This window comes from Salmo trutta, chromosome 1 (assembly GCF_901001165.1).
Source record: "Salmo trutta chromosome 1, fSalTru1.1, whole genome shotgun sequence".
Taxonomy (NCBI): domain Eukaryota; kingdom Metazoa; phylum Chordata; class Actinopteri; order Salmoniformes; family Salmonidae; genus Salmo; species Salmo trutta.
The window spans coordinates 66,952,716-66,966,909 of NC_042957.1; the positions used below are offsets into that span (position 1 = coordinate 66,952,716).

Sequence of the window (14,194 nt, forward strand, 5' to 3'; positions counted from 1 at the left end):
ACAAACACACACACAAACACACATACACATACACACACACACACACACACACACACACACACACACACACACACACACACACACACACACACACACACACACACACACACACACACACACACAGAGACACACACAGACACACACACACACACACAGCCCAGTGGAATGCCAGGCCAGGGCCAAAGGCATGTGTTTGTGTGGGCACAGTGGGCTGAGGAGAGGAAACCAAGGGACATGCCAAAGCTAGCTGGGCATCATTTAAGGCAGGGAGGAGGTAACTGTGCTAGCCCCTAAAGACTAGCTTGTATTTAGGTTGTTGTTAGGTTGTGTATGCCAAGCGGAGGCTGGCTATATGAATTACGGCCTTGTTGTTTGGCCCAGGGCCGCACCATCTTCTGGCCAGCAGCCTGTGTAACTCTGCGTTTGTGTCCCAAAGGGCACCCTATTCACATTGTAGTGCACTACTTTTTACCAAGTAGTGCACTGCAAAGGGAATGGGGTACCTTTTGGGATGCGGTCTCTCAATCGGATCTAGATGTATATAGCAGTGTGTTTAAAGCAGTCTGGAATAGCTAGAGGAATGTGTAGAAAGAGGAGAACAGGAGGAAATGAATAGCCTCTTCTCTTCACTCCCTCTATGGTTGGACAGTGGACACTGTTGATACAACATTGTGTTATCGTTATACTGTGTAAGGGTTAACTCAAAGCCTTTCCACTTCCACACATTGTACCATGTTAACCTACACTGTGCAGTACTCTACACTCTCTGTATGCAGTACTCTACCCCTGACAAGAGTGGGGTACAGAGAGAGAGAGAGAGAGAGAGAGAGAGAGAGAGAGAGAGAGAGAGAGAGAGAGAGAGAGAGAGAGAGACTGGCTCCATACAGGAGTTCCTTTGTCATCTGGTTCATGGTGACTGTGCACTTTGAGCAGCTATAGCTCCTGAGAGCTTTCATCTGGTGGCTAGGGTTTCATCCTTGCAGCCCCACGCCCTGTCTCCCTGTCTCTCTCCCTGAGGGCTAAGACTTAAAGGTTACACACATACACACCACACACACACACAAACCCACGCTCACACACTCCACTCCCAGGAGTCTAAGCCTTAGAGAGGTCATGCTGCAGGAAGCAACGACAAGGATGGTTAAAGAGGTATGGAATGAGTGGGAGGCCTGGCCAAGCTAGTGTGGCATAGACAGAAATAAGGTCAGTTGGAAGAGAGGAAGGAAAAGAGAGAAGTTAAAGCAAGAAAAGGATGCACAGAGAGAAGTAGAGGGGTAGAGTAAAGGGATGAGAGTGAGGAGAGGGGTAGAGTAAAGGGATGAGAGTGAGGAGAGAGAAGGAGAGGGGTAGAGTAAAGGGATGAGAGTGGGGAGAGGGGTAGAGTAAAGGGATGAGAGTGAGGAGAGGGGTAGAGTAAAGGGAATAGAGTGGGGAGAGAGAAGGAGAGGGGTAGAGTAAAGGGATGAGAGTGGGGAGAGAGGAGGAGAGGGGTAGAGTAAAAGGATGAGAGTGAGGAGAGAGAAGGAGAGGGGTAGAGTAAAGGGATGAGAGTGGGGAGAGGGGTAGAGTAAAGGGATGAGAGTGAGGAGAGGGGTAGAGTAAAGGGATGAGAGTGAGGAGAGAGGAGGAGAGGGGTAGAGTAAAGGGATGAGAGTGAGGAGAGAGAAGGAGAGGGGTAGAGTAAAGGGATGAGAGTGGGGAGAGGGGTAGAGTAAAGGGATGAGAGTGAGGAGAGGGGTAGAGTAAAGGGAATAGAGTGGGGAGAGAGGAGGAGAGGGGTAGAGTAAAGGGATGAGAGTGGGGAGAGGGGTAGAGTAAAGGGAATAGAGTGGGGAGAGAGGAGGAGAGGGGTAGAGTAAAGGGATGAGAGTGAGGAGAGAGAAGGAGAGGGGTAGAGTAAAGGGATGAGAGTGGGGAGAGAGGAGGAGAGGGGTAGAGTAAAGGGATGAGAGTGAGGAGAGAGAAGGAGAGGGGTAGAGTAAAGGGATGAGAGTGGGGAGAGGGGTAGAGTAAAGGGATGAGAGTGAGGAGAGGGGTAGAGTAAAGGGATGAGAGTGAGGAGAGGGGTAGAGTAAAGGGATGAGAGTGAGGAGAGGGGTAGAGTAAAGGGAATAGAGTGGGGAGAGAGAAGGAGAGGGGTAGAGTAAAGGGATGAGAGTGAGGAGAGGGGTAGAGTAAAGGGATGAGAGTGAGGAGAGGGGTAGAGTAAAGGGATGAGAGTGAGGAGAGGGGTAGAGTAAAGGGAATAGAGTGGGGAGAGAGAAGGAGAGGGGTGGAGTAAAGGGATGAGAGTGAGGAGAGGGGTAGAGTAAAGGGATGAGAGTGAGGAGAGGGGTAGAGTAAAGGGATGAGAGTGGGGAGAGAGAAGGAGGGGGGTAGAGTAAAGGGATGTTAGTGGGGAGAGAGAAGTACTGGGGTAGAGTAAAGGGATGTTAGTGGGGAGAGAGAAGTACTGGGGTAGAGTAAAGGGATGTTAGTGGGGAGAGAGAAGGACTGGGGTAGAGTAAATGGTTGAGAGTGAGAAGTTCAATAAACAGCACTTTAAAAGCCAACGAAAGGAGCTAAGAGATTATACTGTAAAATAGATAAATTATTAATAATTTTTCACACACACTAGCAGGAAGAAGAGGCCCGTACACACACACACTCCACCGTTGACACTTTGGATTGAAAATCATTCCTTGCTTCTCCCTCGAGCAGGAAATTGTGTCCTGGTTTTTATGGCATATCATTTACAGATGTTTATTTGTGATAATAGTTATTGATGATGTAGTGAGGAAGAGTATTCCATCATGAAGCCCTTACAGAATAACTATAATAAGGTATGAAAGGCCCTAAAACTATTCTCTCTCATCAGCATGTGGTTCCATACACAGTGTGTTTATGACAACACAATGGCTTGTAGAACGACGGTGTCATATGTGTTATCCCTTGTGGGATCAATGAAGTCTTATTGAATTGACTTCTTCTCCTGGGTTTTCTAATGGGATAATTCTAGACATCTACGTTATGTTTCACACTGATCTTGATGTATGTAAATCTATGGTCTCTTCCCTCAGGATCCTAGACTTCCGGAGAGTGCCCCCGGTGGCGGGAAGACTGGTCAACATGACCAGGGAGATACGGGATGTGACCAGGGACAAAAAGCTCTGGAGGACTTTCTTCATCTCCCCAGGTAAACACACTGCTACTACGTTTTGACAACGATCCCACAGACTACCTACGGATTCCGGCAAATTCAAAACGTAGATGAGATATTTCTTTGTCTGTTTCTTAAAGATAACTTATTCCCACTATGGTTAGCGTTACTATGTGATCCTAGCTACATCAGTAGTTGAGGATAGTTTCCATACTTGTGACGAGGGAAAACTCTGGTTCCTAGCTACTGTGTAGGTGTCACGACTGTCAAAATGATCGGACCAAAGCGCAGCGTGTTCGTAGTTCCACATATTTTATTTAACCGTGAAACGTAATGCAAAACACCAAAACAACAAACCGTGACGCAGAGAGGAAAACACACTACTCAAAATTATAATCACCCACAAATACAGGTGGGACAAACATCAACGTAAATATGACCTACAATCAGAGGTAATGAGGATCAGCTGCCTCCAATTGGAGATCAACACCAACATAGAAATACAAAACTAGAAACTGAACATAGAAATACAAAAACAGACAAACACCCCCTGTCACGCCCTGACCTACTCTACCATAGAAAATAACAACTTACTATGGTCAGGACATGACAGTACCCTCCCCCCCCCATATACTGGGCCGTGGAGGCCCACTGGAGATCTCGAGCGTAGAGCTGGCACAACCCGTTCTGGCTGGATGCTCAACCTAGCTCGACTAATGAAGGGCGCGGGCACAGATCACACCGGCCTGTGAGTGCGCCCTGACGACACGGTGCGCATCACCGCATAACACGGTGCTTTCCCCGTTACTCGCTCCCCACGGTAAGCACGGGGAGTTGGCTCAGGTCTCCTTCCTGATTCTGCCAAACTTCCCAGGGGGGATGCCTCTCGTGCTTCCTTCGTTGGGCTAGCTCCTCGTAATGTCGTCGTTCCTCCCTCGCTTTCTCCACCTGCTTCCATGGCAGGGTCTTGTCCCCTGCCATTACTCCTCCCATGTCCAGGACGTCCTCCATTCTCTCTTTTCCCTGGCCCAGGATCCCTGCTCCCCCTGGGCACGCTGCTTGGTCCTTTTTTGGTGGGTGATTCTGTCACGACTGCTAAAATCATCGGACCAAAGCGCAGCGTGTTCGTAGTTCCACATATTTTATTTAATCGTGAAACATAATGCAAAACACCAAAACTTGAAATAACGAAAACAACAAACCGTGACGCAGAAAGGAAAACACACTACTCAAAATTATAATCACCCACAAACACAGGTGCGACTAACATCAACGTAAATATGACCTACAATCAGAGGTAACGAGGATCAGCTGCCTCCAATTGGAGATCAACCCAAACAACACCAACATAGAAATACAAAACTAGAAACTGAACATAGAAATACAAAAACAGACAAACACCCCGTCACGCCCTGACCTTCTCTACCATCAGGACGTGACATTAGGCCTGTAGAGGAATCATACTGGCTACTTAGATTAAAACTCTGGTTCCTAGCTACTGTGTAGGCCTGTAGAGGAATCAGACTGGCTACTTAGATTAAAACTCTGGTTCCTAGCTACTGTGTAGGCCTGTAGAGGAATCAGACTGGCTACTTAGATTAAAACTCTGGTTCCTAGCTACTGTGTAAACCTGTAGAGGAATCAGACTGGCTACTTAGATTAAAACTCTGGTTCCTAGCTACTGTGTAGACCTGTAGAGGAATCAGACTGGCTACTTAGATTAAAACTCTGGTTCCTAGCTACTGTGTAGACCTGTAGAGGAATCAGACTGGCTACTTAGATTAAAACTCTGGTTCCTAGCTACTGTGTAGACCTGTAGAGGAATCAGACTGGCTTCTTAGATTAAAACTCTGGTTCCTAGCTACTGTGCAGACCTGTAGAGGAATCAGACTGGCTACTTAGATTAAAACACTGGCTCCTAACTACTGTGTAGGCCTGTAGAGGAATCAGACTGGACATGTATATTTACCTCTAGTCAACAGTAGTGTATTGTGTATTCACTATGCCGTATACAGCTTAGTTGAGTTTATTTGCAGGAACGACACAGAAAAACACAGAATCTCCAGGGAGTCCCCCAAAACACACACACACACACTTCAAAAGCCTTTCTGAAAACAAGCAAACTGCAAAGCACAATAATTCACCAGAAAAACTCCTATTTAGAAGCTGGATCCAAGTCCTCCCCTAACAAGGAGTCCCATAAATAATTCCCTTTAGTTTAGTGCTTCAGTGCTGGGCCAGTGGTGGCGGGGAAAACAGACAGACAGACAGACAGACAGACAGACAGACAGACAGACAGACAGACAGACAGACAGACAGACAGACAGACAGACAGACAGACAGACACTGAACACACATCTGTAAAAGGTAACCTAAGCATCCTCATAGATGAGTTGTTAAAGCTCTTGTCCAACAGATGGACAGAACAATCTCAAGCCCTCTGTCTGTTACTTGTCCTTCATTCAGTCCTTTCAATCCCACTTTAAATGAACTGAGTGAAAACCCAGTGTGTTTCATGATACTGATACAGACATGTACCATGTAGACTGGTTTTAAAGGGATTTAGCAAAGAGGCCCTTTACATGAAATTGGAAGTTCAGTATGTTACAAAATAATGTTTGATGGTTCCCCACCCAGACATGAGGTGGTGGCTAAAGTCAGTTACATTTTGTAGTGGCTCTTTCATGAAAACCCAACAACTTATTCCAGTTTCTCCTGACCCATAGACTAAGTAACAATGTGAGGAACCATCTAAGATTAAGTTGTAAAATAGTGAGCTTCCCCTTTAATGTAAAGGGCCGTTGCTGAGTTCTGAACTTCTAAAACCTGTCTTCAGACTGTCTGTTAGATCCCCATGCAGCCCAGTGAACAGCTATGTGGAATAACAGAGACCATTCTATCTGACAGGAGATTACTGCTACACTCAGACAGTTTGCTGGCTCAGCACTCGCCTCCGTACCTCCCTGAACCCAAGATTAAGAAACCAATACCAGTCTGGCTCTACAACACCCTGCCAGCTTCCTCTCCTTACCTCTCTGTCTGTCTATCTGTCTCTCTGTCTGACTCTCTGTCTGTCTGTCTCTCACTCTTTCCCACTCCCCCTCTCTCTTTCTCTCTCTCTCTCACCTTTCAACTTTCTCTCTCTCGCCTCTCTCCCACACACACACACACACACACACACAGACACAGACACACACACTGTCCCCCTCTCCTCTTCCCATGCTCCCCTGCTGCCATCTAAAACCCAGTGTTTTCCTCTCTCCCCAGCCAATAACATTTGTTTCTACGGCGAGTGCTCCTACTACTGCTCTACTGAGCATGCTCTGTGTGGGAAGCCAGACCAGATCGAGGGTTCTCTGGCTGCCTTCCTGCCAGACCTGGCCCTGGCCAAACGCAAGACCTGGAGGAACCCTTGGAGACGATCCTACCACAAACGCAAGAAAGCAGAGTAAGAAACAGACACTCCTTCCACAAATGCAAGAACATGCATATACCCTTATAGAGAACAAGGAAGCAGAGTAAAACACACAGCATATACCCTTATAGAGAACAAGGAAGCAGAGTAAAACACACAGCATATACCCTTATAGAGAACAAGGAAGCAGAGTAAAACACACAGCCTTTATCCTTATAGAGAACAAGGAAGCAGAGTAAAACACACAGCATATACCCTTATAGAGAACAAGGAAGCAGAGTAAAACACACAGCATATACCCTTATAGAGAACAAGGAAGCAGAGTAAAACACACAGCCTTTATCCTTATAGAGAACAAGGAAGCAGAGTAAAACACACAGCATATACCCTTACAGAGAACAAGGAAGCAGAGTAAAACACACAGCATATACCCTTATAGAGAACAAGGAAGCAGAGTAAAACACACAGCATATACCCTTATAGAGAACAAGGAAGCAGAGTAAAACACACAACCTTTATCCTTATAGAGAACAAGGAAGCAGAGTAAAACACACAGCCTTTATCCTTATAGAGAACAAGGAAGCAGAGTAAAACACACAGCCTTTATCCTTATAGAGAACAAGGAAGCAGAGTAAAACACACAGCCTTTATCCTTATAGAGAACAAGGAAGCAGAGTAAAACACACAGCCTTTATCCTTATAGAGAACAAGGAAGCAGTAAAACACACAGCCTTTATCCTTATAGAGAACAAGGAAGCAGAGTAAAACACACAGCCTTTATCCTTATAGAGAACAAGGAAGCAGAGTAAAACACACAGCCTTTATCCTTATAGAGAACAAGGAAGCAGAGTAAAACACACAGCCTTTACCCTTTTAGAGAACATGGAATCAGAGTGAAACACACAGCCTTTATCCTTATAGAGAACAAGGAAGCAGAGTAAAACACACAGCCTTTATCCTTATAGAGAACAAGGAAGCAGAGTAAAACACACAGCCTTTATCCTTATAGAGAGCATGGAAGCAGAGTAAAACACACAGCCTTTATCCTTATAGAGAACAAGGAAGCAGAGTAAAACACACAACCTTTATCCTTATAGAGAACAAGGAAGCAGAGTAAAACACACAGCCTTTATCCTTATAGAGAACAAGGAAGCAGAGTAAAACACACAGCCTTTATCCTTATAGAGAACAAGGAAGCAGAGTAAAAGACACAGCCTTTATCCTTATAGAGAACAAGGAAGCAGAGTAAAACACACAGCCTTTATCCTTATAGAGAACAAGGAAGCAGAGTAAAACACACAGCCTTTATCCTTATAGAGAACAAGGAAGCAGAGTAAAAGACACAGCCTTTATCCTTATAGAGAACAAGGAATCAGAGTGAAACACACAGCCTTCCATAACTGTGTACCCTTTATATATAAGGTCACCTCACACCCCTTGATTACCCCAGTTCACTGGGGTTCACCAGATGACACCTCACTACACAAGGTGCCATGGCATGCCTTATCAGGAAGTGACTCAGCAGGAACAGCCAGTTCTCTAAGGAAAACACATCCTCCAGATCCCCACCTCTGATATAAATAGGTAGATTGTTGTTGCAGGAGAAGTAGCAGCTCATTATAAACTGAGTTAATTGCCCCGGGAGACAGGGTCTTCTCTCACTTCCATGTTCCTGTGTTCTCTGTTTACGTCAACAGAGTGCAAAGAGAGAACATGGAATGACTCCATCTACTTTATTTGATACTTTCACTGTCTATCTATCTGTCCATCTCTGCCTTTCTCTGTGTCACTGTGACTTCATCTCTTTCACTTGATTTGTCACTGTGACTTTCTTACTCATACTCTCCTTTTTTACTTGTCACACTTTGTCTCCTCCCCTTCTCTCTCTCTCTTTCACTTTCCCCAGCACCTTCCCTCTCTCACTCTCTCTCTACCCCTCTCTCTCTTTTTCACTCTCCCTCCCATTCACTCCCATCCGACCCCTCTCTCCCGCTCTCCTTCTCTTGTCAAGTTGCTGTGTGCCTCCCTGCTTTCGAGCAGCAGGGGTCTGTCCTTAACAACACACACAAAGCACACACAGGCATGCAGGCAAGCAAACACACACACATACCCACACATCATGGCTCGACAGGAAGGGAGGGGAGCTGCCAAAAGGGACTTGACCAAACAAAGTCTCTCACACTATCTAAATGTCACTCTCTCTCTCTCTCTGTGTGTGTGTGTGTGTGTGTGTGTGTGTGTGTGTGTGTGTGTGTGTGTGTGTGTGTGTGTGTGTGTGTGTGTGCCCATGTGATTGGTTGTGTGGTCAGGTGGGAGGTGGACCCAGACTACTGTGACGAGGTGAAGCAGACTCCTCCCTTTGACCGTGGTTCTCGTCTGCTGGACATCATGGACATGACCATCTTTGACTTCCTCATGGGTGAGGACAGAAGCTCCATTACACACTATTCCCTCCACTGCACTCTATTCCCTATATAGACATTCTTGGTGAATAGGGGTCCTCTTTTCCTATGTATATTAATGTTGTTTTCCTCTGTATCCAGGTAACATGGACCGGCACCATTACGAGACTTTTGAGAAGTTTGGAAACGAGACCTTCATCATCCATCTGGACAATGGAAGAGGGTGAGGAGAAAACGCAACACATCTCAACTCTTTTTAATCTGTTCTCTAGACGGCTGGTAATGTTGATTTGTCACATAGCCTTCTAAAACTCTCTTTCATTAACTTCAGTTCTGAGTTGTTACACTAAGCAACAGCACATAGCAAAGGCATAACAAATGTTTTAAAGGTATTTTTAAGGTCTGGGGTATGCGGTGCATTTCAGAATCAAGCTACAAAGGCATGTGGCAAACTCTCAGTCCCTGACTGTCACACTCAATGGGAAGGGAATGTGAGTGGAATGTTCAATGAGAATAGAATGTTCAGGACTCTGGAGCTTAGCTTTCAGTCTGATGGCTTCTTCACTGATCCTGATAGAGGTACTGCTGTTGGTGACTGTGAGACAGACTGTGAGAAACACAGACCAAGGTGTTGTATTATCAGCCAGTGAGTGGTGTTGCTTGGCTCACCTCGCTCCTCTCCTCTCTTTTCTGCTCCTCTCTTCTCTTCTTTGCAGGTTTGGGAAACACTCCCACGACGAGCTCTCCATCCTGGTGCCTCTGAGCCAATGCTGCAGGTCAGTATCTGTTACTTTACCTCTCTCTCTCTCTCGCTCTCTCTCTCCATCATAACACACCCTCCTGTGTAATCTGCTTTCTTGCACAGTTTCACTTTGTCATTACTAAGTATAATTAGTGTGCATTTCTTCGTTTCCCTTTATATTCCTAGTATCCTTACTAGATTTACAAGTGCATCCCTTTTTAAGAAGTCCATTTGTAAAGTAAGACCTCTTGCCTCTCCCCCTTCCTCCCTTTACCCACACTTCTACCTCCCTCTCCCCCTTCCTCCCTTTACCCACACTTCTACCTCCCTCTCCCCCTTCCTCCCTTTACCCACACTTCTACCTCCCTCTCCCCCTTCCTCCCTTTACCCACACTTCCACCTCCACTCCCTCTCCCCCTCCTCCCTTTACCCGCACTTCCACCTCCACTCCCTCCCTCTCTCCCCTCCTCACCCCTTCCTCCCTTCCCCCTCCCTCTCTCCCCTCCTCCACGCCCCACAGAGTGAGGAAGTCGACCCCACTTGCGTCTGCAGCTGCTCGCCAAGGAGGAGTACCAGCTGAGCCGTCTGATGGAGGAGTCCCTGCTGCATGACCGCCTCCACCCCGTCCTCATCCAGCCCCACCTGGAGGCCATGGACCGGAGGCTGCGCCTGGTGCTCCAGGTCCTGGCTGTCTGCGTGGAGAAGGAGGGCTACAGTAAAGTGGTGGAGGTGGACGACCACCACTGGGCCAGAGAAGCCAGAGGGGGCAGGGACACAGCCACCCACAGGAACCCAGGGCACAGGTAGTGAGGCCTGGCTAGGAAGAGAGGGAGATGGGGGGTGGAGGGGTGGTACCCCTGGTTCTCCCGCTTCTCCCCATCCTGGACCTCCAAAGAAACTACCGCTGATGGTGAACCAACCATGGGTGTCTGGTCTCACGGAGAGACTGACTGGATCCTGTGACTGTGCGGGAGCCGCCATTTTGAATTCAGTGAATTCCGAAACTTGCCGTCAATGCCTCTATGGAACCTCCCATGTACGTGTGTTTATATATAGGTACTGTTGGTCCACAGATATAGCAGTGAGCTGAGGGGAGAAGAGGCCTGGTCTTTGCTAAGTACCAATGTTTCATGACTTCTCTTGGACATGATAAATAGGGACCATTCTGATTTTACTTTGTTGGTTTTCTTATTTTATGTTTTTTGGGTTGTTTGAATGCGAAGGCTATCATTGTTTGCTCGGGTTAACACTAAGCTAGCTATAGTATATTTGTGTTACACAACTAAATGAGATTTTACTTTAACAAGTTAAAATGTGGTTTGAGCTTTATTTATGCACAGTAACTGGAGGAATGGAATAGAAGGTTTATAAAGCTTTAATTTTAAAGGGAGAGAATGAAAACAATTTAGTATATTATTTATGATGAATGTCAGTATGACCGTTATTTATCAGTTGCCTCCATTTTCAACCCATCACTATCTATGACTATGCTATAGGCCTCCATTACTATGAGACATTATACAAGAGGCTATTTACAGTACAGAAATGACCTGCTATTTACAAAGAAATTACATGGTAAAATGGTAATTGTACAGTAATACCCCATTAATTACTACATAAAGTACTCATTTGGTACGTTGGGATTCAAACCAGCATTTATATATACACCATTTTGATCCAGGTAGTTCCCAATTGTGGTGAATTTTAAGCATAAAGTATAGTGAAAGCCCCAGCTAGAACTCAGTGATGCCACATAGTTTCCTAATAAGCACCACCTAAATACCAGTCGAAGCAGTACACCATTAAAGAAAGTGCTACCGGTTTCCTTTTCAATAAAGCTTTCAGTTCAACTTAAATTCAGTGTTCAAAGCCTGGATGGAAGCAGCTCTCTTAAACAAGGGCTCTTATAGAAGCACCTCTCAGCAGCCCAGAAGTTGACTAGTGTTGAGTGCCCTTGCCCTCGTCCATTAAAATGAGATATCATTCAATCTTTCCATTTCTTTTCATCAAAGCCTTCCATCAAAATGTGTCACTCGTTCATGGTTGGCACTTAAGATAATTGCTGCCCCATTTATTCAGAAATTCAGCATTTTTGACTGAGGAACTTCTAAATCAATGCTTTGCTGGAATGGCTGGAATGAAAACATGCTGCGTGGTATACTAGGACATGTTTTTCAAGGACATGAGAATGGCCTTTACAGGACGTTGTGATAGATGATGACTGTGTGACTGACATGGCTGACATGTTTGTTTTTGCTGAGATCTCACGTTAGCTGAGCCTATCTGTTCTGGTCTTAGCTGGCATGGCAGCCCTGGCTTACAGGATGTGGAGATTCATACAAATAATAATAATACAGGACTATGTAAATACTGCCATGAGAGAATATGAATCTGACACTATTCATTTAATTGGCCTTCGAGGTCTTGGTAAAAATCCCCATATAGCTGCATATCATGTAACAAATGAGAGATTTTTGTTGTTTTTCCCCCAAAATACATTATCTCTTTGCTTTATCCCCACATGAGATTGTTTTATTACCAACAATCTCTCACCAGTTTTGCTCACACTTCACGCAGCCTCAAGTTGACGTCAGTAACACCGAAATGATTATTTTGGAGATGGAAATAGTCTAGTCTCTATCCATGTGGCTGTAAAGATGGGTTGGAACTGTGATTACAGTGTATACCAGTATTCAAGTCAGATGCACTACCCCGTTGTCATGCCATTCATCTTTCATACCAACTAAAGTTACCATTACAACACCAAACAAATGTAAAATGAAGTGTTCTGTTACAATGCAGGCTACACAGTAACTCACAATGTTTCTGTTGTATTGTTCAATGCTTTTCCAAATGAAAATAGGATTTATTGATGTGTCAACATTTAAAAATGGATGTGGAAATAAGGGGTATGTTCTAAGGTTTTTCATTTTTTTAGAAACATTCCTCTTTATGTTTTGGTACTAATTATGTTTTGGTACTATTTAATGTTATGTCCATTTTATGATCTGAAAAGCTGTGTTTGATTGCTGGAAGTGTTGAGCTCAATACAGGCGTTCTATATTCCACCAATAGCCCCTAGAATCTGTCTACGTATGGCTAACCTGGTGCCTGTGCAACGTTGGGTATACTTGAATGTTTCGGGTGGCCATACGACCAGGACTACAACTACATACAGTTCACACTACAGCCTGTGTGACCTCCACTCCCTCATTTAGCAGACGCTCTTATCCAGAGCGACTTACAGTAGTGAGTGCATACATTTTTGCATACTTTTTTGTACTGGTCCTCCGTGGGAATCGAACCCACAACCCTGGAGTTGCTCTACCAACTCAGCCTTCTCCTCCCTTCATACAGCAGCAGTTAAAGGGTTAACTCAGCCCTGGGCGATTTTCATATTGTCACTGTAAATATCTATAAATATATTGGAAGACCTAAGAGGCTGCAGTGCTGCAGCGATACGCTTCTGTTCTGTTTTCTCCTATTGCGTTGTTGCTGTGAACATCTGTTTGCTAAATGATAAAGGTGTGCAATAAAAAAAAGATTACATCAGAGAGTGTGTGTGTGTGTGTGTGTGGTGTGTGTGTGTGTGTGTGTGTGGTGTGTGTGTGTGTGTGTGTGTGTGTGTGTGTGTGTGTGTGTGTGTGTGTGTGTGTGCGTGCGTGTGTGTGTGCGTCCGTCAGTCTGAGTGCATGAGTGTTTGTGCATGTGTATGTGTTTGAGCATGTGTGTGTGTGCACGAGTGTGTGTGTATCTATCCTTGGAAGGGGGTCAGAATATGAAATAAGAATTAAAGAGATATTTTAACATCTGACTAGAGGATGACGTCTTCAGGTGCACTCTGACCCCTGACGTCTTCAGCTGCACTCTGACTCCCTGACGTCATCAGGTGCACTCTGACCCCTGACGTCTTCAGCTGCACTCTGACCCCTGACGTCTTCAGCTGCACTCTGACCCCAGACGTCTTCAGCTGCACTCTGACCCCAGACGTCTTCAGCTGCACTCTGACCCCTGACGTCTTCAGCTGCACTCTGACCCCTGACGTCTTCAGCTGCACTCTGACTCCCTGAGACTCGACCCAGCTTCCCCCCTTAAACTGATACCTCAGCAGCCTCCTGCAGAATCACACATAGACACACATAGGACACTTACACACACTCTCTCTCACACACACACACACAATCATTCACACACACACACACACACACACACACACACACATACACACACACATAGACTTAGACACAGACTTACACACACGCTCTCATACACACACACAAGCACTCACACACCCTCTCATACACACACACACAAGCATTCGCACACACACATAGACTTAGACACACTAAAACACACTCTCTCTCTCTTACACGCAGACACACACTCTCTCACACACAGTCACACAGTAATCTGAAGACTGCAGTGTAATCTTTTCGCTGAGTGTTAATCTCTAAGCTTCTCTCCTTAAAGGTATTATCAGCATCATCTTGTTCTTC

At 45.5% G+C, this 14,194-nt stretch overlaps 1 pseudogene; it reads left to right on the plus strand.

Annotated features, from left to right (window-relative positions):
* LOC115205746 (extracellular serine/threonine protein kinase FAM20C-like) overlaps window positions 1–13,252 on the plus strand; it is a 67,789-nt pseudogene extending 54,537 nt beyond the window's left edge.
* The last annotated feature ends 942 nt before the right edge of the window (window positions 13,253–14,194 follow it).